Source organism: Delphinus delphis, chromosome 1 (genome assembly GCF_949987515.2).
Source record: "Delphinus delphis chromosome 1, mDelDel1.2, whole genome shotgun sequence".
Classification (NCBI taxonomy): Eukaryota; Metazoa; Chordata; class Mammalia; order Artiodactyla; family Delphinidae; genus Delphinus; species Delphinus delphis.
The window spans coordinates 131,151,280-131,174,806 of NC_082683.1; positions in this window are offsets into that span (position 1 = coordinate 131,151,280).

Here is a 23,527-nt window from a genome sequence, read left to right on the forward strand (position 1 = left end):
ACGGGGCCTGATGTGCTTCACAATTCAGGCTTCAGGTTTTAGGGAGGTGACGTGTTGCTTATCTCCTCTGGTGTCTAACATCCCAGCAAGGTCGGGACCAACTCTCTGCAGCCAGGCACATTAATACCTCTTCAGGGAGACCCATGAATATTCACGCCAAGCGGGGATAAATAAAAGACTATAAATAGCCTCATTCATGGCAGGTTTTGCCTCCAAATGAGCTCCATAAAGACTGTTTTCTGGTTTCCGTAGATAAGAGAGTGAGGGCCCGACTCAGTCTGTCCTGGCCTCACTTTACACCTGGGCTCTTCCCACTCACCTCCTGATCGTCACCTCCCTCCTTTGTCCGGAGTCCCCGCTACGCCCTGGTGGTTGCCTGCAGCCCCTGTGGCTCATCCTGCAGCTCACCTTCCACGCCGCCCTGAGAACACAAGAAGTCCCCTCCCTCCCCTCTCTGGGCCGCTCTTCCCCAGGCCAGCGCCAGGCTCACGGGCCTCCCACCAGCAGTGCGCAGCCTCTTATTTCACAGGCTCCTCGGAGGGTGAAGCTGGGCGATTCTTTGTCCTGTTGCGTGAGAGGTTTACACTGACGGTGCGGTGGGCGTAGACGGGGTGCTTGTTAAGACGGAGGAATCGCTAAAGGAGACGGAGGCAGATGTTGAGGTGTTGCTCGCCCCTGGCACTGCCTGCTCGGTGGACGAGGCCTGAGGCCTGAGGGCAGGTGCCAAAGGAGGAACTTGCCCAGTGAATGCCCCGAGTCACGAGCACAGGCAAGGCCACTGTGGAGCCCAGGACACAGTGAGCAAAGTAAAATGGGGGTGAGGGCAGGACCAAGCCTGCCCTTATGATGCTTTTGTGCAAATTATAAAAAGGCTCCCCCTCTAGGCAGGCACCTCCAGAACCATGGTCCAGCCCGTCCCTTGGCTCCGCACCCACCCGTGTGCAGGCCACCAGGTGCGTAATTGTACACAGTGGCCCCAGGAAGTGGCCTTCCTGAGTTTCACGTAGAATACTGGGGCTTTGGGGGGAGCAGGCTGAGTGCATGGCCGGGGGTGGGTTTGCAGTTCCAGGGGTGCCTCTCTCAGACTAGACAGTGGGAAGTCCTCTCTCAAATGGCCTTGATGGGCAGCCAACATGGGGGATCCCCAGCAAACTGATGGTGAGCTTGCCAGACACTCCCCAGAAGGACTGATGGGTGTGTTTTGCAGGGAGTTGTCCTTTGATGTTATGCAGATGAGGGGCAACACCCAGACCAGTGAACTTTTAAAGACCCCTTTGGCCCTTAGGTAGTCAAAGCCTAGTTTTCTAGAACTGACTGGCCCCTGACGAGTCAGAAATCTTCCTGCTGCTATTAAGAGAGGGGGCCCTGAGGTCAGGAAGGAGAGAGAGACCCAGGGGGGCTGCCTATTGCCCTCCAACATTCTGAATTAGCCCTTCTTGTGCCCTAGGCGGGACCCCAGACACACTAAGGAAGTACCGAGGTCAGAGAGCAGTAAGCAAAAAAAAAAAAAAGGAATGACAAATAAAGACAAATGGAGAGGAGCAAACGATGAGAAGGGCTCGCTTCAGCTCCCCATCCCCTCCGCACTTTCCCTAGAAGATCAAATTATGACCTGAAATCACTGGATACATATTTTATTATGTGGATAATTTAAAAGATTAGAGGGAGACAAAGAATTCATAAGCTGTAGTCACATTAGAAGATAAATTGTCTCCATTAATCTCTAAAGAAGGGAGGGAAAGAGAGAAATGAGAACATGTACGTGAGCAGGAGAAAGGCGGGCGGAGAAAGCAGAGTTGAGGAGGTGGGGACGGCGAGGCTTCTTTTCTCCCAGTCTCTTGCAGCGCCCACCACTCCCCAAAACAAGCGGAGGCTCCGCTCCAGAGAAGGCTGATTTGCATTGCAGATTTGTCTCAGCTGCTTTCTGCTTCTGTTGCCAACCAGAGATGGTTTAAATAACATGTATTGTTCTTCGTGATTCCTTATGCAAATGTTTCTGGCCTGTTTGTTATTCCTGAATAAATTCCAACGCCTGCTATCTGGGGCAGAAGCAGCAGCTCCCTCTCCCAGCTGTGCTAGGAATCACCTGCTGGTGGCAGGGTTTTAATGGTCCCAGCACCGCTCCAGAAGGCTAGCAATGGTGTCCCAGAGAGGCAAGTCCCACCCCAAGGCTCGAGAATGTCACAGCTGGGACAACTGCTAAGAATCTAGTCTAACTACAGGATTTTATGTGGAGGGAACCGAGGTCCAGAGGAGGGAAGTCCCCTCCATGACTGGGCTCACCAGGTTTCTCCCTGAGGAGGAGGCCTGGGGAGTGCTGGCAGCAGGGAGCCCTCTGCAAACACAAGCTGTGACGCCAAGGACCTGCCAACTGTGAAAAAACTAGTGAATAAAATGAACGACCTCAGATTTGATGAATGAATTGTGTGGGCACCCACTTTTTTCCAGGAATGGGATCTAGAAAATAAGAATGTTACGGAATCAAATCTGGGTCCGCTCACCCGATGTGCAGCAAAGCCAATCTACTGATACCAGTTGTAGTGAAGCGAAGTCCAGTGTTTACTGCAGGGTGTCAAGCAAGGAGAATGGGCCGTTCATCCTCAAAAGACCTGAACTCCTCTATGGCTTTTAGGGTTGGGTTTTAAAGACAGTGTGAGGGAGAGGGTTGTGGAGTGTGTGATCAGCTTGAGCTCAATTCTCTGATTGGTTGGTGGTAAGGTAACGGGGTGATGTTTCAGAAATCTCAATCATCAACTTTTCCGTTCCAGCCAGCCTGGGGTCTATGTGCTGGTGGTCAGCATGCAGTTAACTTCTTCCACCTGGTGGCGGTTTTAGTATCTGTAAAACAACTCAAGGATATGGTCCAGGATATTATCTAGAATGCTTGAGGAAGAACTAAAAGTCCTTCACTTTGTTGTATGGCTAAACCATTATATTTTTTTGTCTTGCTTAACTGTTTTCCTTTGTTTCTTCATTTTCTCACTTCTCTGAATAAGTTTTCTCCTTGGAACTTGGGGAAGGCCTAGGAGACTAAAGTTTTTCTACAAACAAGAGGCAGGGAACGCGGGGGCTATCCCCAGGAAGGCCCCACGGGGTCTTGCTCAGTTTCAAAAATACAAAACAGACCCTTCTCTCAAGAAGCTCATTCTCCAGAGCCCAGGCTAGAGCACGTACGTGAAGCAACACCACCTTCAGGGTTTACTTCCCTCTCACTTCTACTGGATCACACTTTTGCCAAGGTTGTCCTGGTCTTGTTTGCAAAAGAGAAGACCTGGAGGGGCTCTGAGAGTTCTCTTCAAAGACCTGGAGGCTGCCCAGGGACCAAGTCCAGAGGGCAGGTGTCAGTACAAGACACCACAGATGTTTTTCTGCTCGAAGAGAGGAAGACTGTTGGAATGCTTAGTGCTATCTCATCAAGGAATGGGCTGCCTTGAGGGGTAAGGAGCCAAGCAGAGGATGGACACTGCAGGATGCTGGGGAAGGAATTCCAGAGTTGGCTGGGAGACTAGACTGTGCTTCACAAAGTTCATTGATGTTATAGTTCCAGAATGTGTAGAGCACACAACACGTGATCTAGTAGGGAGAGAAAGGGAGAAATGAGGAGACTTCCAGGAGGAGGGGGCCTCAGACAGGCCCTTAAAGATGAGTGGAGTTTGAGTCATCAGAAAGGACAGATTGGAATGTTCTCAGCAGGGAAGCTGCAGGACCAGTTCCTTTTCTCGTGGGTGGTCCTGCCACTCTGGCCTCCTGCTGCTGACTTCCCAGGAGAAGTGCCAAGACAGCACATGGAGGTCAGGCAGTCAAGGCCTCAAGAGGAGCTCCCTGGGCCTGGAGCGAGGCAGGCTTCCAACCACCCACTGCCGCAGCCCTGGCCACTCAGCTGCATGTTCAGACTCTGAAGAGTCTGATGTCTGCCCCCCCAAGCCTGAGTTGGAGGGCACCATGTGCTTGTGATGGGGACAAATGGACTGCAGCTTGGATCAGTGTGGGTCACCTTAACCTTCAAATCCCATTACCCTCTACAAAGGCGATGCTGTCAGACATGAACTGGTCGATTGAGAAGTGGTGAAAACAGTCAGTGCTGGATGTGATTGCCACGCCCAGATGCTGCTGGAACCAGGAAATCAGTGGGCCCTAACTGGGGCAGATGGTCCAGAGGTGGGCACCCTAGCTGTGCTTCTTAGATCTGTGGGGACACTGAGCAAGTGAGTTCACCTCTCCAAGCCCTAATTTCCTCACCTGCGAACGGGAGGGAAAACACTTACGTCACAGGGTTGCCAGGAGGACAGGAGGAGATGGAGTAATATGTGTTCTCATGGGACAAAGATGGTGTCCAGCACACAGTGGGCACTCTCGTGGGACAAAGATGGTGGCCAGCACACAGTGGGTGCTCTCGTGGGACAAAGATGGTGGCCAGCACACAGTGGGCGCTCAGTAAATATCCATCCATTTGTTTTATATCCTCATTTTTTCAATGGTGATGGACAAGTAGTGGGATGGGGCATTTTATATGGTACATAAAAGGGTCTCCCATCTGGGGTAAGAGGAGTATCTGTCACCCCTAGAAGCTGTGCTCCACCAAGCCTGGTTTGTTCTCATTTTAGTGCAAAAGATGAGAGAGAAGAGCAGTCACCCAACATGGCCTTAAAGCCCACTAGATTTGGGCATAAGAATTCCAAATGCACATCTGAAATATGTAGACAAGTGATGCTATTCTCTTACCTTCCTCCCTAGGGTCCTAGGCTGAGTGGGGTGAGTAACTTCTTAACTCCACCAGTTTAGAGCATTTTTAGCAAGTCCTTGAGCCTTAGTTTCTCCATCTGTAAAATGGGCATTAGAACACCTACTTCATAGAGATGGTGCAAGGATTAGATGTCATAGTGCACCCAACACAGTGCTCGCAAATGGCAAAAAAAAAAAAAAGTGAGTTGCTCTCCCCTTCCCTCCCCTGCTGCTGATTCTAGCCCTGGGCTGGGGACCTTCCTCCTAAGCAAGGTGCTCACCCCTTTGATCCCTCAGTCTCCCTGGCAGTGGACTGACTATCATCCACCGATAACTGAAACTAGCAGCAGGACAGAGCAGAGTAGCAAGGGGAGAAGGAAGAAGCAGCACCGGAAAAGTCGTCAGCATTGATTAGAAAACTCTTGGTGGATTTACAAGGAATTAGTGTACCTTGTCTCATACCAGATGCCACACTGCTCTATCTTTAGAAACCTTGAGATGAGGGAAGTTTCCAGGCATGTGAGCATCCCAGCTCTGCAAGGTTGGCTCTATAAATACCCACCTAGCCGGCCTCAGCAGCCCTGTCCTCTGATCCAGAAACAGCCCCTCGCAGCAGCCCTGGCAGTCCAGCAGCGCCCGACACTGAGCAGGGCCACCAGCTCCCCACCTCCTGCCTCCTCCCCAAGGGCCACGCCACACCTCACAAGCTTGCTCTGGAGCCCCGGTGCCGGGGGCCGGGGGCAGGGAGGAAGAAGGCAAAGACAGAAAATAAGACCACTTTCCCTGAGCTTGGGGGTGAGAAGGAGGGGGCACGAGCCAGAGGGAGATGGTGCGGCGGGAGGGCTGATGTTCATTCTCCCTGAAGCGTGTTCTGAGCTTCTGCTCCACCAGGCAGCGTGCCAGGCCTGGAGGAACATGGTGAGGACAGACACGGGCCTGCCCTCGGGGGGCTCGGAGTCCGCTAAGCCCACAGGGCAGGACGCAGGCAGTCAGGCAGAACGCTGTCCTTCAGTGAGGAATAGAAACCTAATACCTGAATGGTTTGGGGAAATGGAGCCTAAAGAGAGAAGGGGGGAGATCCTCAGAAAAGCAAAGAAACTGATGCCGTTGCTCAGCTCTCTCGTCCATGGGCGCCTTTCCCAGTATCTCTGCACGTGGGTGTGTAGATGGGACATCCACCATTTGCGTGAAGCGGGTTTTTAAAATATTTTTTATTGACGTATAGGTGATTTACAATATTAATTTCAGGTGTACGGCATAGTGATTCAGTATTTTTGCAGATTCTTTTCCATTTTACGTTATTATAAGATAGTGAATATAGTTTCCTGTGTTATACAGTGAATCCTTGTTGCTGATTTTTTTTTTTTTTTTTTTTTTTTTTTGCAGTACGCGGGCCTCTCACTGCTGTGGCCTCTCCCGTTGCGGAGCACAGGCTCCGGACGCGCAGGCTCAGCGGCCATGGCTCACGGACCCAGCCGCTCCACGGCATGTGGGATCCACCCGGACCGGAGCACGAACCCGTGACCCCTGCATCGGCAGGCGGACTCTCAACCACTGCGCCACCAGGGAAGCCCGCTTATCTATTTTATATATAGTAGTTTGTATCTGTTAATTCCATATTCCTAATTTATCCCTTCCCCCCTTCCCCTTTGGTAGCCATAAGTGTGTTTTCTACGTCTGTGAGTCTATTTCTGTTTTGCATATACATTCATTTGTATTATTTTTTAAATTCCACATATAAGTAATATCATACCATATTTGTTTTTCTCTGTCTTATTTCACTAAGCATAATATTCTCTAAGTCCATCCATGTTGCTGCAAACAGCAGAATTTCATTCTTTTTTATGACTAATAGTCCATCGTGTATGTATATATCATATCTTCTTAATCCAATTGCTTGAGTCATGTTTTAAATGCACCCGGAGGGCTCCATATTTAAGATGACCTACAACAGCTCGTCTGTGATGAAGCTAATTGTGCCCCCTGTACACACACAGAGGCACCACACTTTGCCTGCTTCATCAGCCTAAAACATTCACTATGAGTTTCTAGAAGCTGGCCACCTCAGGCTTGGACGTCTTTGAAGAAGGGAGCCCCAGTTCTCAAAACATCCTGGGTGGCTTCCGTCCCCTGTGCACTGGCCGCGGAGGTGTGTCTTTGTGTCATTCTAGCTGCTGTCAGGTAGGGCCTCCCCACGGCCTCTCCATCACCCTGGAGGTCACCCAAGGCGGCGACAGCAGCTGAGGGATGGAGAGGAGGTGAGGGGGAAAGGAGAGACGAGGGGAGAGGGAGGACTGAGACAAGGAGACGACAAATGGGACTCAAGGGAGACAGAAGGGGAAGAAGGGGAGGTAAGTGGTCCTCACTTCTTTTCCTTTCCATCTGTTTCCTCAGTCCCCTCTCCTCTCTTCCTGCTCTTTACCCCAGAGACCCACCTCACAACACACACACACACACACACACACACACACACACACACAACACACACACAACACACACACAACACAACACACACACAACACACACACAACACACACACAACACACACACTACACACATAACACACACACAACACACACACACACAACACACACACAACACACACACAACACACATACACACACACAACACACACACAACACACACACACACAACACACACACACACACACACACACACACACACACACACACAACACACTACCCTCCACCTCATATCCTGGAGTCTGAGCTCCCCAACACAGATGTAAAAACCAGCACATGGGCCAGGCTCTCCAGTGGCCATGGGTGGGGTCTTGTTCTCCAGTGAAACTCCTAGGACTGTAGTCAGAGGTGGCCGTAGCGCTATGTGGCCTCAGCAAGACCCTAAGCCTCCCTGTGCCTCGGCGTTTGCCCTGTTGGTGGGTGCTCGTGAGACAACCGCACACGGCTGTGAGCCCTGGGATAATGTCCTCATGGCACAGGGCAGCTGTTCGATAAGGGGTGCGAAGCAATTGCACAGAATGACGTTGGACACGTCATGGGTTTCATCTGTGCCTGGAAACGGGCACGCGGACCCAGCTCCCATCACAGACTTGGTTCCCCGGGAAAGGCCTTCCTCGTGCCCAGCACCTTGACTGACATGGGAGGTATGAACGCGATTCCTGTAGCGTTCGGGGCTGTCCCCTGCGTCCCTAGCCGGTGACCCTCTCTCGAGACCCACCCGCCCTCCCTCTGGTAACTGGAGTTATTTTGTGACTTGGCACCAGTGGGCCTGAGGCACTATTGGGAGAGGTGGATGGTTTATTTGGAAACCCCTGTGTCACACTGAAGCAATCACAGGCTTGTTCCTCAGCCACTGCAAGGAGAATTAAATAGTCAGCAAGACTGCCAGGTTAAAAGTCAAGAAAGCAACTTTTAAAAAAACCGACCTCAACTCATTCTGTAATATTTCCTATTTACATTGAAAAAATGTCAATCCTTGGCTTTAGGTCTCACAAGAGACCAAGGATTTAAAGATACTTATGAGACAGATATAAATCTTTGATAAGACAATAACCACAGAGAGAGACATGCCTGGAAACGTTAAGTGGGCTGGATTTGGTCACAGTTCTTTCCAGTTTTCCTCGACTTGACTTACACACGTCTGGGTGCTCTGCTTACTCCCGTTTCCTGTATCTAGTGCAAGGTGTGTGTGTGTGACTCGAGCACTTTGTGTCTGTGCCTGTTGCTCACAGGGGGAAAGAGCAATTAGAAACGTGCTAATTATCCTTTCATTTTTACTTTGGTCCCCAAAGCCTAGATGTTCAGCTTGCATTTATCTTGGTGTCTGATGCCGCTGGGGTGGCTCCTGGGGGCCCCAGCACCGTCTACAGCTTCCCTTCCAGGAAGGCCAGATGCAACGCAGATCAGGCATCCAGGTGTAGTGTAGGAGTCAGGGCAGGAGCCCGGGGCAGGGACTGGACGTCAGGCAGGACTCTAAAGCCTTGACTGGACTCTTAGTTTCTTGACTCACACACCAGAGCTTGAGAATTAGTGTGCCCAGCATCACAGAACCGTGACGGGCTGGGCGGGGCTGGAGCCCAGGCTGCCCTGCCCTCAAGGCTCATGCCGCCACTTTATCCGGCTACCCGGAGGCTTTCCCCAAACTAGCCTCCTCCACCGCTGCCTGTAAGCCTGTAACTTCCCGGCTCCCTGCCTGTCCTGGCAGCCTCTCCCAGACTCTCAGTTCAGCTGACCATCTTGTGCAGCTCGTGCCATTTCGAGCTTTGGTCTGATTCCCTGTTATTCTCCACCTGGAAGCAGCTGAGCTTGTCCATCTGGCTCTCCCGGCTCCTGCAGCAGCCGCATACTCAGCCCCGTAGTGTTTGGCAGCCCTGTTGTCTGTCACCAGGGGCCCCTCCCGCGGCTGCCCCTGACCCCTCCGCCCACAATCAGAAATTGACAGAAGCCTGGGAGGTCATCCTGTCCAGTCTCCCACCTGGACTGCACACACACTATTCTAGTCAATGGAGCTCTCACCTGTTAAAGTGACCCCAAAGGGAGACGGCAGTTCACCCCGTTGATGCCACCTGGAAGCATCTGTCTCCCCCAGGAAGCTGAGACTTCCCAACTCACTGCCCAACCCAAGGCTTTCCTGGCAAAGGAGGAAACTGGCCCGTGGCAGCCGTCCGACACACAAGAAACCCTTCACACCTTCACCCCAGACCTGCCCGTCTTCAGGCTACTTCCAGCTCCTCTATCTGCCCCCCCGGGACCATTTCCAGGGCCCTAATCATCCTGGAGACTCTTTCCTCAAGACTCCGAAAGCCATCCTTAAACCCAGACTGTGAGTCCTTCCTTTAGGGTGACCTGAGTGGAGGCCCCTCAGCGACATCAGAGCCACTGGGTGTTTCCTCATCCAGGAGCACTGCCCATAGGCCACACGGCCCACCCTGCGGGCATGAGGCCTGGGCCACTCCCAGTGGGAGCCTGGCGGGCTCTCAACAAGGGCGAGCAGGAACCGCCCTAGCCGGGCCAATCATCCTTTCTGGTTCTCTGAAGATTAGGAATGGGTGGGGCTGGGCTCTCCTCCCCAGGAGGGTCTGGAGGTTGTAGCCTGCTGGGCAGATGGGATGGGGCCTAAGGGGCTTCCCTGGCTCAGCATGAGGTGTCCCTGTGTTTGGGAAACAGGACACGGAGCTGTCCACTGCACACTGGAGGATGGGAGGGTGGGGACAGGCAAAGCTTGGGCCTCTTCTCACAGCCATGCAGTTAAGTCATCAGGAGCTACCCCCAACATCAGTAAAGCAGAGGGGGTGGCCCAGATTCTGGTGCTTGGCTTGCATGGGCCCCTTTGAAAATGTCCTCGATGTTATGGACCACGCATACAGAAGCTTGCCCACGATTTTAGGGATGTGGCTGAACTCCCGGGGCCCCGTGGATCTAGATCTGCCCGGCTGGCCTCCCCCGTTCCCTCTTGCTTTGTCACTCGACTCTCTGACCGCACAGTGCGGTCACACTGTGACTCCTGGGTGGGCTGGAGTCACCTCCCTCCTTCTGCCCCAACTCCCGGGAACAAGACGTTCCGAGGACCCTGGGCTCAGCCAGACGAGAGGGAGTTTCCTTCAGTCTCTTTGACTCTGGCCACTAAGGGATGAGAATGGGTAGAAGACACTCCTTCTGTGCTTGCTGTCTCCTATCCTGGTGAAAGGTCTGCTCTCTTGCGCTGCCGTAGAAGAAAAATAGGACCGTGCCTGGCGTATCCGGGATTTGTGGCTGAAGTCGTGCCCTTTGGACGGCCTGCCCCGTTTCTCACAGTTACACACACGTTCCTTCCCAGAGGGCCGTGGATGCGGGAGGCGCAGTCTTCCGCACAATCCAGCTAGTCTCTTGGGGGAGCTCTTGGAGTCTAGCCTGGGAGAGAAAATACAGAACGGGGAGTCCCCCGGGGAAGGCCGGGGGGGGCCCCGATAATCTGTAGCACAGCCCTCATCCATCTCAGATCCTTATCGGTCTGCGGCCTGTTAAGCGCTCCCTGCCTGTCCATAACCCAGTATTACGGCTCTCTTGAAGAGGGCTTCCATTGGCCCATGATTGTTTGTTTATTAGTTGGGAGAAAATGTCCAGCCACAAACGTGCCCTTGGGCCAAAGCCAAGCTCCATGAAGCCCTCCCTCAGCTGCCCTCTAGGTCTGCGGTACTGGTGGATGCATAGGCTGGGGTCTGTCACATGCAGGTGGCCTAGGGGCTGCAGGGGTCCGAATGGAAGTTTCCACACAGCCGAGAACAAACAGGCAACCGTGGCTCCTTCCCGGCTGCTGCAAGGGCGGCAGGGGCGCCACAAAAGGAAATGTGACTGAGGATCCCAGGCTGGTTTGACCACAGGCTAGAGCCCTTCTGGGTGAGCTCCAGTGGGTCTTGGCTGGAAGCTGCTGACTGAAAGCTCTGACACCCGTCCCGAGTTGGGGCTACTGGGACCTCTAGGGGGCCTGGGCGTGAGTAACCGTTTCCTCCTGCTCTGGGTCCGTTCCCACGCTCTCTTGACCAACTTCCCTCACCAGGATCATGCAGACCTGGCTTCAAACACCAGCTCTGCCACTTATAAACTCAGATCTTGGCGAGTTGTTTAACTTCCCTGAACCTCAAAGGACTCCTGTAATCATCGGGGATCTTCTGATGGTGTGAGGTAAGATGCGGTAAGCGGCTGATCTGAAGCCTGTGTGTTCCAGGCCCCCAACACCAGGTAGCTGAGTGGCTCCTTTCTCCTCCTGGGGAGCCCGCACCTTAGGTTCACTCGGTGGCCTGTCTCGCTAATCTGTCTCCCCGAAACATCACTTTCCCAGTGGGCTGGGGGAACCCAAACCCCAGCTCCCACCTTCCTTGCTATCCCTCAAGTCAAATAATTTGCCCTTTTCTTTGGAAAAGTCTCACCATTAATCACTAAAGGGAAACAGAAAAGATGCAACCAGAACTAGCCTTGATCAGGCCCAGGCCCGAGTCCCAGCTCCAACAGAGACTCACAGTGTGACCTGGAACAAGCCATTCAGCACCCCCAGGTCCTCAATCTCCTCACCTGTCAAAGAACAGAGCAGTCCTAAACAAGCCTGGAGAGGCTCCCCTACCTCCAAAATACTGTTTCCTCTTAGAAACAAGAGAAATATCTTGCAGCATCCTCTAAGTACTATCTCTCGTCTATTTCCTGTGTTTACTGACCTCACACCATGTAAGAACAATGTTGCCCCACCGTTCCTGGGATGCTGGCGTCCCTCCCCACCCTCAGTGCTGTCTGTCTGTCCCACAGTCTTTGGACACCCTGTTCTGGAAGATCAATAGAGGTTCAGGTAACTCAGTGAGCCATTCACATCTCAGGGGAACTCCTAGGCACTGCCCTTCCCTCCATGGCTCCCAAGTTTACTCAAGCAAGGTCAGAGTCAATCAGTCCCTAGGGCATTGCCCTCCCTTTCTCCTCCTCCTTTCCTCACGTAATCATTGTACCCATCAATTTAAGCTAAGTGCAGCAGTGGTAACAAATGGCCTTAAATCTCAGTGGCTCGAGCAGCCAGGAGTTCTTTCTCGCTCACACTCGTGTTCCTGGTGGGTCTGCAGCGCTCTGCTCCACACGCTGTCCACTCCAGGACCAGGGCTGTTGCAGAGCAGCCCTACCTGGCTGAGGAAGAAGCAATGATAGGATCGTGCAACGGTTCTTCAGGCTTCCGCTTGGACCTAGTCCCCATAGCTTCCACTATTTCACTGGCTAAAGCAAGTCACATGGTCAAGCCGGCCACAGAGGCAGAGGAGTCATAATCTTCCCACAGGGATAGACAGTGAGTATCCCGACAATAGCACAGTCCCCACAGTGGTCCTCTAGCCTGCTCCTCTCATTTTACAGGTGCGGGGGAGGGAGCTCAGAGACAGGAGTAAATATCCCTGAGGTCACACAGCAATCAGCGGATGAGGAGGGGCTAGAGGCCAAGTGTACTGATGACCTCCCAGTTCAGATGTGGGATCGGGGCCAAGAAGAGACAGGTTTGAATTGAATCCCAGCTCTGTAATTCTGGACAAAGTATTTCAACTCTGAGCCTTGGCTTCCCTCTCCGGAATATGGGGTAAGGGTGTCAGTCTCCTGGCAGGGAGGTGGGCAGCTTGGGTGAGATTCAATAAAGTGTCACACTCAGTGTTTGACACAGAGAGATTTCTAAATACATGTTTGTTCTGGTCCCTTCCCTCCCTGTCAACAGCCCCAAACTCTTTCAGCTCATCCCCTTCCACTCTTTTTCCTTACCTGCGTCCAAGCCCACCTCTTCTTTGTCAAGAAGAGGCCAGAGAAGTTCCAGGCTGAGAAGCCTCCTGGTGTTGCCTCCACGCTCAGGAAGAAAAGGGTCCTCACAGCAAAGTCTTTCTCAAGGATCTGACGACTCACCGCCCTTTTACATGCACTATCTCCTCAAAGCCTCACCTTAGCCCTGGGCATTATTCCCATTACACAGATGAGAAGACTGAGGCTGAAGGTGGTTAGGGGCCCGAGCTCACCTGCCCTGCAGTAACCGGAACTTCTGATCGCTGCTCTACACTCTCCCACTGCACTGGAGGTTGGGCCTGTCCCCACGATCGCCTCCCCCTCCACATTCCCCTGACCCCTTGTAATGCGAAAAATGCCTCTGAGCTTCCAGAAGAGCCCTGGTGGCTTGGGCATGAGAGAAATGTGACTGGTGTAAAAAAATAAGAAAGAGCCTTCAAGAACCATTGTCACCAGTTCTGTTTGACCTCGTCTTATAAAAATTCTGTTTTCAACAGTCATGAAATGAAGGTCCAGGAAAGTCTGTTCAGGCAGAGCCACTTCCTGAGAGATCTGACAGTTAACATTTCAGGGATGTGTGTGTGTGTATATATATATTTCAAACATCCCTCTCAAAGACAGCTCTGGAACCTGTTTGGAATATGTTTTTATGATTAGATGAGGGGTGTCTGTGTGTGTGTGTGTGTGTGTGTGTGTGTGTGTGTGTGTGTGTGTGTGTGTGTGTCTGCGCAGGTGGCTTGCTGCTGTGTTTGTGTTCTCTCTCTCTCTCCTCTCTCTGAAGGGCTGTTTTCTTTGTTCTGGGAATCTGGCTCTCCTTGGAAGGTCTAACAACAGCACAGATGGTCCCAATTTATTGTCACCTTACCTGTCTGAGGAAACATCTCCACGCCCCGTCCCACCTCCCCACACCTGTCTCCCTAAGAGTCCCGGGAGGCCCCTTCTGCAGCCGGCCTCTGCTTCCTTCCTGGGCCCCCCCTCTCAAAAGCCCTCCCATTCAAACCTGGCAGCTCAGGCTGCCCCTGCCCTGGGGGTGGGGGGCAGACATCTCTGCTTTGTGCTCCAACTGAACCAGGAAAACTCCCCTGGTCTCCCAGATATCCAGCCTCAACCAAGTGTGCAGACCTACCCAGCCTGGAGAGAGACCTGCCCTGCAGGGTTTACCCAAAGAACGGGGGTCCCACAGAGAGCAAGCGAGAGACTCTGTTGTACTGATTTTGAACTGATTGTGCCGGAAGGGGAGAAATATGTCTTTATGGTGGAGGGTGAGATGGCAGGCTCGGCGTTTCCATAGCAGCAGGCTGGACCCCCCTGGGGCCCGGGGCCCCCCTCCCAGCGCTGCAGGGCCTACACTTACCCTTCCTGCACCCCTCATTTATCAAGTATTCTCTGAGAGCCTACCACACGCCAGACACTATTCTAAAACTCAGGGATATGGCAGGGGAAAAAAAGAAACGCAATTCTTAACCAACGTGTGGTGGAGGAACCGTTGGATCAGAGAGAAAGGATAGAGTCCTAGGTGAGGGTCAGTGTGAAAGTTTAAGTATGACTTGAAGGAGGTGAAAACTCAAGTAGGGCAGGTGTCTGGGGACAGAGCAATCCAGGAGGAGTGACCGGCAAGTGTGAAGCCTGAAGTGGGGCGAACCTGCTGCATTGGAGGGGCAGAAGGGAGGTGAGAGTGTCTGAAGTGAGACAGTACAAGGGACAGAGGGCGAGGTGGAGAGCTGACGGGAGATCAGACTGTAGCCGAGGGCTGCTCCAGTGCCTGGCCGTTACTCTGAGGGCCACGGGACCATTCAAGGAAGTTCAGGATCTGATGTATTTTAAACACACATCTGCTGTGTGGAGTATTGATGCAAGGAGGTGAGGATGGGAGCCAGGAGACAAGTTGGGAAGCTTCGCCAGGATCCTGGGCAGGAGCTGCCCGCAGCTCAGGCCACGGCGACAGTGGTGGTTGATTCTGGGTGTTTCATTTGTTTGTTTTGGTTGCGCTGCGCAGCATGCGAGATCTTAGTTCCCTGACCAGGGATCAAACCCGTGCCCCCAGCCCCGGGAGCATGGAGCCCCAGCCCCTGGACCGCCAGGGAAGTCCTGATTCTGGGTGTATTTCCAAAGTAGGAGCCAATAGGATTTGCTGGTGGCTCAGCAAGGGGCTGAGAAAAAAAAAAGGGTCAAAGATATTTCCATGGACTTGGCCTCAGCAACTAGAAGATGGGACAGGTTTGGAGGGGCCTCTTGGGGGTTAATTTTGAGTACATTATGTTAAGTTTAAGATGCCTGTTAGACATGGAGGCCAGGCAGACACATTTGGGAGTGGACATGCATGATGGGTGTGGAGCTGCACACGGAGGCCTTCCAGTCTCTATTCCCATTCACCATGTCCTCTGGTCTTCACCACAGCCTTTAGAGTTGGGTGGAGACAAGCTCAGTAAAGTCCAGCGAGTTTCCTGAGCTCACACAGCCAGTAAGAAGGGCCTAGAGAAGAACTCATCTCCTGGGAGGTTGTGACTCTTGACCTCGGGCACGTTACTCCCCGGATTCTCTGTTCCTCATCTGTGATTGGATCAGACATCACACATCAAACAGTAACATCAGACAAGATTTTCTTCTGAGGATCAAATGAGACAAGGGGCTCTAAAGAGATGCTAGGCCCCTTCTCTTCTCTTCTGATGTCACGTCCCGGCTTTCTCCAGCGTCTGACTTCCAGTTAAGATGCTTCTTAATCATCCAGGACCCCCAGGCTGTGTGTTTATTTTGATGACTTTCTTACAGAGGCTCATTTAAGAGGCCTCAACGTCACCCACCCTCTACCTGACTGTAAGAAACAAGTGGTTGCATGTTCTCATCTCTTTAACCCCATAGCTTCTAGAACAGTGCTTTGGATTTTGTAGATGGCAACCAGACAGACTGGAGAACCAGAATTATTTTTCTTGTACCCATTTCCCTCGCGTCCTCCCACGCTCCCTCCCACTGTTCTCTCCCTGTAGGTCAAGGCCATGCTCCTTTAAAGGCAGTCCTTCAATTCCTGTGACCTTGCTCAGGAGGAAGGGGGGATAGGGTAAAGTCTATGACAGAACACCTTCCCCTCAGCCAGTCAGCCTCCTGGGGGCCACAGGGTCTGAGCAGCCCGGCCTGACAAAACTATCCTGTGAGCCGCTTCTGCATTTTCTAGTAAAAAAGAAAAAGAATGAAAAGAAACAAGTGAAAGTAATTTTAACTGTATATTTTACTTAGCTCAATATAGCCTAAATATCATGGCAACCTATAATATAAAACTTAATAATGAGATGTACATTTTTCTTCATACCAAGTCTTGGAAATCTGGTATGTACTTTACACTCACAGCACATATCAATTTTCAAAAGCCACATTTTAAGGACTCGGTAGCCACATGTAGCTAGTGGCTACTATACTGGATCCTGAAGGCGTTAGGGTCAGGTAGCTTTCCCAGTTTATCAGGTGTTCCCAGGTCCTGGTTGGTCTTGAATCCCTGGGCATCCCACTTGGCCATCCATCTCCTGGGTCAGGAGGGAGCCTCCCCCAGGGTCCCTCCCTCTCCCTTCCCGTCCTCTCCCTCTTTTTAACACATTCTTTTCCTCTTCAAAATCCCATCTGCCTCTGTCCTGGCACATGGTCACAGTCCCTGTCTGATGGCCTGGTTAAGTGGCTGCATTTGGGGAAGGGGAAAACAGGGCACTTCCAATCCTGAGTGTGGGGCAGAGGGGGAAGTAGAGAGCATGCTGGCCTGGGTGTTGTGCGGGCATCTAAGAAAGCCAAGGTGGGGCTCCCCTGGTGGCGCAGCGGTTGAGAGTCCGCCTGCCGATGCAGGGCACACGGGTTCGTGCCCCAGTCCGGGAAGATCCCACATGCCGCGGAGCGGCTGGGCCCGTGAGCCATGGCCGTTGAGCCTGCACGTCCAGAGCCTGTGCTCTGCGACGGGAGAGGCCACAAGAGTGAGAGGCCCGCGTACTGCAAAAAAAAAAAAAAGAATCCATCTGCCAGTGCAGGGGACCGGGTTCGAGCCCTGGTCGGGGAAGATCCCACATGCCGCGGAGCAACTAAGCCCGTGCGTCACAACTACTGAGGATGCGCTCTAGAGCCCGCGAGCCACAACTAATAAAGCCTGCGCGCGTAGGGCCCGTGCTCCGCAACAAGAGAAGCCACCGCAATGAGAAGCCCGCGCACCGCAACAAGGAGTAGCCCCTGCTCGCCGCAACTAGAGAAAGCCCGCGTGCAGCAACGAAGACCCCACGCAGCCAAAAATAAATAAATTTATTAAAAAAAAACAGAAAGCCAAAGGTGACCTTCATACTTGTGTAACCCTCGCACCTAATTAGGCTAAAAAGAGTGAGAGCTCCCTTCCCGCCTGGAATTCTATTACAATGGCCCCTTCCAGGCCTTGGCTTTAGGAGGATCTAGGGTTCAAACGGGACGGGCATGGAGAAAGCTTCCCCTGACCCCTTTCTTTCGCTTCACTCTCCCCAGGATTTTGTGACCTCACTTCAGATTGCTCCTCTCGGCCCTGGTCAAGTTCATCCCAAGCAAATTCATTGATCTTGGAGTTTGCTTAAGCTTGGGACATTCCCCACTGTCACCCTTTACTACCCCATACCAGACCTGAAGCCTGGAAACTTCTGTGGAACCCTGAGACATCATCCCTCAGCTAGGTCCAGCTCCCATCCACCACTCCTTCCGACCACCTGTCCCCCACTCACACCCAGACACCCGCAGGCGTGGAAACTCATCCTGCACCGTTAGTCCTGGTGGGCCTTCCCTGTGTCCCCAGAGCAACCCCTCCATGCTCCCTCTTCCCCTCACCCATGACTCTCTTTGTGCGAAATGGAAATGATAGCAGAATCTGCTTCATAAGAGTTACTGTGAAGATGAAAGGAGTTGTGTCTGTAAGGCTCTTAGAATGGGCAGAGCGCTAATGAGTTTGTTTCAGGATTCCCATAACAAGTGCGTGAGACAGGCATTTTAACCCCATCTTAGAGAGGAGGAAACTGAGGCAGAGGAATGAATGACTTCCCCAGTCTCCCAACTAGGAGGTGGTAGAGCCCAGACTCCAGTCTGGGACTTGCCTCTCTAATTTCAGAGTTTGCCTCATCACGTTAAGCAGCTCCAGTGAAAAGAGAATGCATGGTCTCTGCCCACAGGAAATGTAATGCAGTCAAGGAGACTATAAATGCATGGAAAATTCCTGAGACTCTTATATAACGGGGGAATCCAGAGGGAAGGAGGCTGAGGGGTGCGATGAGCTGTCTAGCTCTCCCAGCAGCTGTTGTCAGAAGGGTTCCAACTCTCTGCCCCCATCGCCCCCTCAGTGAGGATCCCGGCTCACCCCCTCACCACCCCCCCACCCCTCAGTGTGGGCCTCAAAGCTCTCCTCCTGGTTTGACTGACTGCCAGAAAACAAACAACAAAAAGCCCGGCTAGATTAGCAAGGCAGCATATGCTGCTCATGGGAACTTAAACAATTGCACTTCTAAATAACAGCTCAACATGGAATAGAAGAGCTGTCACAAGGCAGGATACGATTAATTGCCAAATGAAGTATTGAAATTATAATTGCAGAGGAGTTCAGAGGAGTGTGTGATTGCTGTGAGTGGGTTCGGTCAGGAGAGGCCCGGGAGGAGGGTTGTGTGAGATGGGTCTGCGGTGAGGACAGAGATGGGCAGGGCACAGCCTGGGCGAAGGGTGTTCCTGACAAGGGGCAGAGGTGGGAAGGTCTGGCTCTGATGTCTGGAGCTCCCAGGGGCTGAACTGCAGACGGGTCCGCCCACCATGGGCATCCTCTCGCCAATGACCCCACCCTCACCATGACCTTCCACCTGCTTTCTGGGCCTGTGGGGTCTGAATGCCAATTGTGGATCCTTCTCTGGTCTAGCCGCCTCCTGTGTCTGTGCCTCAAGGGCTCCATCTGCACAGTGGGTTGAGAGGCGTGTCTTTCACACATCATAGGAGAGAAAACGCGTGTCTCTCAGCCTGGAATGGAGAAGCACAAAACTGGCAAGGTCTGCTGCAGCTCCATTATACTGAAGTTCATTTCTACAAGGGCTCAAATACCCAGGGAGCCAGCTCACGCTTCCTGGAATGTGTCCTGTAGAACAGTGGCATAAGCACAGGCTGAGAGTTTACACAGACCTGCATCTCAAGCCCTGCTCTGTCTTGTGATGGCTGCGTGGTCTTGGCTAGCTTGCTGAACCTCTCTGAGCCCCCACTTTTCTCATCTGTAATGAGGAGCTGTGTGTGGCTATCTCCTGGTTGCCTTGAGTATTGCCTGCGATAAGGTAAACCAGGTGCCCAGCCTCTGGCTGGCCCGAGGTAGCCTAGCTCCATAAGCAATGGTGGTTATAGGCAAAGGGTGTCCTAACAGGTAATATCTCAAATAGCTGTTCTTGGGGTCCCCAATGGACAATGGCATAAAGGGTGTGACATCCTATCGCTGTCCCAAGTGGCAGGAATGCATCATGGTTAAGAGCACAGGTGCCAGAGGACAGAACAATGGATCAGACATAAGGGCTGGGCACATGGAGATGTGATCAGGGAATGGAGAGGAGCACTAGCCTGGAAGACGAGGATCTGAACCCAGGCCGAAGGACGCTGTACTGTGTGGTCACCGTAATGATAATTAGGAAGAATTTGCAGAGATGTAAGAAAATGGTACTTTATGAAAATGGCAGAATTATAAAGCAGTACACACACTCTGGTTGCAACTAAATAAAAATGTTAAGGTTAAAAAAAAGCAATCGTGGGCTTCCCTGGTGGCGCAGTGGTTGAGAGTCCGCCTGCCAATGCTGGGGGCGCAGAGTTCGTGCCCCGGTCTGGGAGGATCCCACATGCCGCGGAGCGGCTGGGCCCGTGAGCCATGGCCGCTGAGCCTGCGTGTCCGGAGCCTGTGCTCCGCAACGGGAGAGGCCACAACAGTGAGAGGCCCGCGTACCGAAAAAAAAAAAAAAAAAAAAGCAATAGTGGAACTAGGCGAGTGCGAGAGTGAGGCTAGGACTATTCTGAGTTGATACAGCAGGTGCTGTTTGCTTCCTGTAAGCCATTTTTCAACCTGTTTGTTTTTTTAAAGCCTTCCCTGAGGGTTGCCAGTACTATTGTATGGGGCCCTTTTAAGTCAGTATGATCGTTTCCCAGACTTCCATGATGCTGTTGAGGTCCTAAGTAATTGATACAGCAGTTGTGATCAATAAAACACTTCACCTAAGGAAAGAACTGTCATTAGCTTCTCGACATAAATGTGCCTCATCCGAAGGGCGGGGTTGGGGTCTCTGCCTCTTCTCCTGACCGGACCCTTTGGAGGGTGAGGCTCAGGTTTGGCGGCAGGTGTATTTTACGGGGATGGAGCCCAACGTGTCTAATGAACAGGCCCCCCAGGTGGCAGTCCAGGAGTGCTGCGTGGGAGGCCGCGACCCTCCCTGGTCCTCCCAGGTGAAGAGTTGCCAGGTGAAAAGGTGCTGGAAGGCAGTGCAGCCTGGTCCCCAGGGAGGAGCGGGGGGCGGGGGGGGGTGCGGGGGGCGTCATGTGGAGCAGAGTGGGCGGAGCGAGGCCGACCTTCCGCTCACGTAAGAAGGAACTTTCCAGCGTTCAGAACCTCCTGCGAAGCCATGGATGGATGACCGGCGGTCACGGGGCTGGGACGGGGGAGGGGCCGGGAGGAGCCAGCGGGAGGTGGACCTGGATCCCTGGCTCATCAGAATCACCGAGGGGGTCGGCTGGGGTAGGAAAACACAGATTCCTGGAGCTCTGCCCCAGACCCACTGAATGGAAGTCTCCAGCCTTGTATCAGAATCTGCGTGTTTGGAAAAGCTCTTCCGGGTTCTGAGGCAGGGAGCGAGGCCGGCCCTGGGAACCGCAGGCTGACGTTGCCCCTAGTGGCCTTGGAGACACGGTGCTCCGAGCCCTTCTGGGGAGACGCAGCTGTGGGCCCTGGGCTCGGCTTGGTGCTTGCATGTAGCGCAGCTGCCACCCTCCTCCTACCCCAGCAACCCCTGCACCCCCCCCCCACCCCAGGGATGCTCTGATGGGGAGCCCCTCGCAGCCACCCCCTTGGGAGAGGGTGGAAGAAGCTGTCCGGATGCTGCATAATTCTCCCTCCTTGCACTCGCCAAGCCAGATCGAAAAGCAGACAACGCGGGGTTGAAACCGCATATTCCCAATGAATGTGTGCGGAGAGTCTGAATGTCAGCTGACAAACAGAATATCACTTTTGCTTTTCTTACAGTGAAGTTCAAGTCTCCATTTCCTCCAACTTGAATAAATTTACCCTCAGTCAGTATAAAAGCTGCTCCTGTCGCCCAGGATCTCACACAATCTGAGGCTTCAAGGAAGACCTTCTGGTGGTTCCTAAGTGGAACGGTCCACCCCTCAGCTTTCTCGTGGGAAACAGAAGAAGCTGCTGTGAGGAGGCAGTGAATTAATACCTGTAAGGTAAGTAGACCAGGGCCAGGCACAGAGCACTCAGTAACCGTTGTTATTGTTGTTGTTGATCTGTCTCTACAGTGTACTACTGAGACACCCATTTTCCTGCCTTCATGATCCCTTCAGGCCCACATCACTCTTTTTTTTTTTTTTTTGCGGTACGCGGGCCTCTCACTGTTGTGGCCTTTCCCGTTGCGGAGCACAGGCTCCGGACGCGCAGGCTCAGCAGCCATGGCTCACGGGCCCAGCCGCTCTGCGGCAAGTGGGATCTTCCCGGACCGGGGCACGAACCCGTGTCTCCTGCATCGGCAGGCGGACTCTCAACCACTGCGCCACCAGGGAAGCCCCCACATCACTCTTAGGGCCCAGGAACATTCAGGAAGAAGCCAGAAAGCTCCTCTAAGCTCTTGCTATCTTCCCAATTTGCTTTCACCAAATAGTTCCCAGCTTCTCACTCTGCCCCAGGCCGTTCTGGGGGAGCCCCTGTCCTTCCCCTCTCCCGGTGCCCTCAATGGCATTTGGCACAAGTTCACGTTAAATCTTGCACCAAGGCGTGCAGCAGCTTCTGAGGCTATCAGGCTGAAATGGGAGATGGGGAAATAGAGGGAGAATAAACACATTTCAGTGAGTGGAGCTGGGATTTACATCCAGGTGCCTGGAGGGTCCAGATTCAAATCTCTGATGGAGCCCCGAGAGCCCCCAGCTTAACTACCCCCCGGGAGGCTCACAGAGACTGTCAGCCTGGTGGCTGATGGTGGCTTGGTGTATGTGTACAGGGCCGCCCTCCAGGGCCACTCCACTTCGAAGGAGCCTCCTTGGGGACAGAGAGCTCGGAGGACTGGTCCTCTGGTGATAAGTTCTGTAGACCTCCAAGGAAACATGAGCTAGAAATGTTGGGGTGAAATAGAGGCTTCCGAGTCCCCTCAAGTCACACCCACAAGCCTCAGGCCCACTCCATCATTCATTCAGTCAGTCAATCCATCAGAGCACTGGGGGGACACAGTGAAGAGTGCTTAGAGACTCCAGGATGGGCCATTAGGTTTTATACCCTGGCTCCTGTCTTCGTCCACGTGCGCATCACTACAGGCCATCAGGTCAGAGGGCCATGCCCTGAAAAAACCCTGCTGGCAGTGATGGTATAAATATATCTCAAATATTGCATGGGACATATGTGTCCTAAAAAATTATTTGCCATTTATCTGAAATTAAAATTTAACTACTGGGCTTCCCTGGTGGCGCAGTGGTTGAGAGTCCGCCTGCCGATGCAGGGGACACGGGTTCGTGCCCTGGTCCGGGAAGATCCCACATGCCGCGGAGCAGCTGGGCCCGTGAGCCATGGCTGCTGAGCCTGCGCGTCCGGAGCCTGTGCTCCGCAACGGGAGAGGCCACAATGGCGAGAGGCCCGTGTACCGCAAAAAAAAAAAATTTAACTACTCGCCCTGCGTTTTTATTTGCTACATCTGGCAACCCTACTTCCCAGGGGCACCCATCTCTGATCCACGGCCCCCAGGAAACCAGCAGCCTGCATTTTTCAAATCCTGTAAAGAGTGTTCACCCATGTACAGAGAGGATCACAAATGCCCCAAATCACAGAGGTAGTGAAAGCACAGTCACAGCTAACACTTGGTGCTTTCTAGGTCTTTCTATGGGCCGGGCACTGTTGTAAGTGCAGACCTGTATTACGAGTACTAATTCATTTAATGCTCACAACAAGCCCTTAAGGGAAATGCTATTACTACGCCCCTTCTACAGGTGAGGGACCTAAGGGCCAGAGAATTAAGATCACACGGCTAAAAAGGGCAAAACCAGGCAGATCTGGGGCATGAAAGCAACTCTCCAGCCTGTGACACGGACTTTAGTTTTGATAAAAACGGGTCCTGGACCTATACTGAGAAGAAGATAGCACAAGTGCATTTGTGGGTGCTGGAGCTGCCAGATGGGCTGCGCCACCAGGCTGTCTCCCTCTCCAGTGTCATATAGAATTGTTGAATTGCATATTTATCATACAAACACAGCTCCATTTACATTCAGAATACTGACAGAGCATTAACCAGCTGCCGGTGCTGTCTGTCCTGGGCAACGTTTGGTGCACTGCCACCAACAGGCAGCTTCACAGACACATGGGG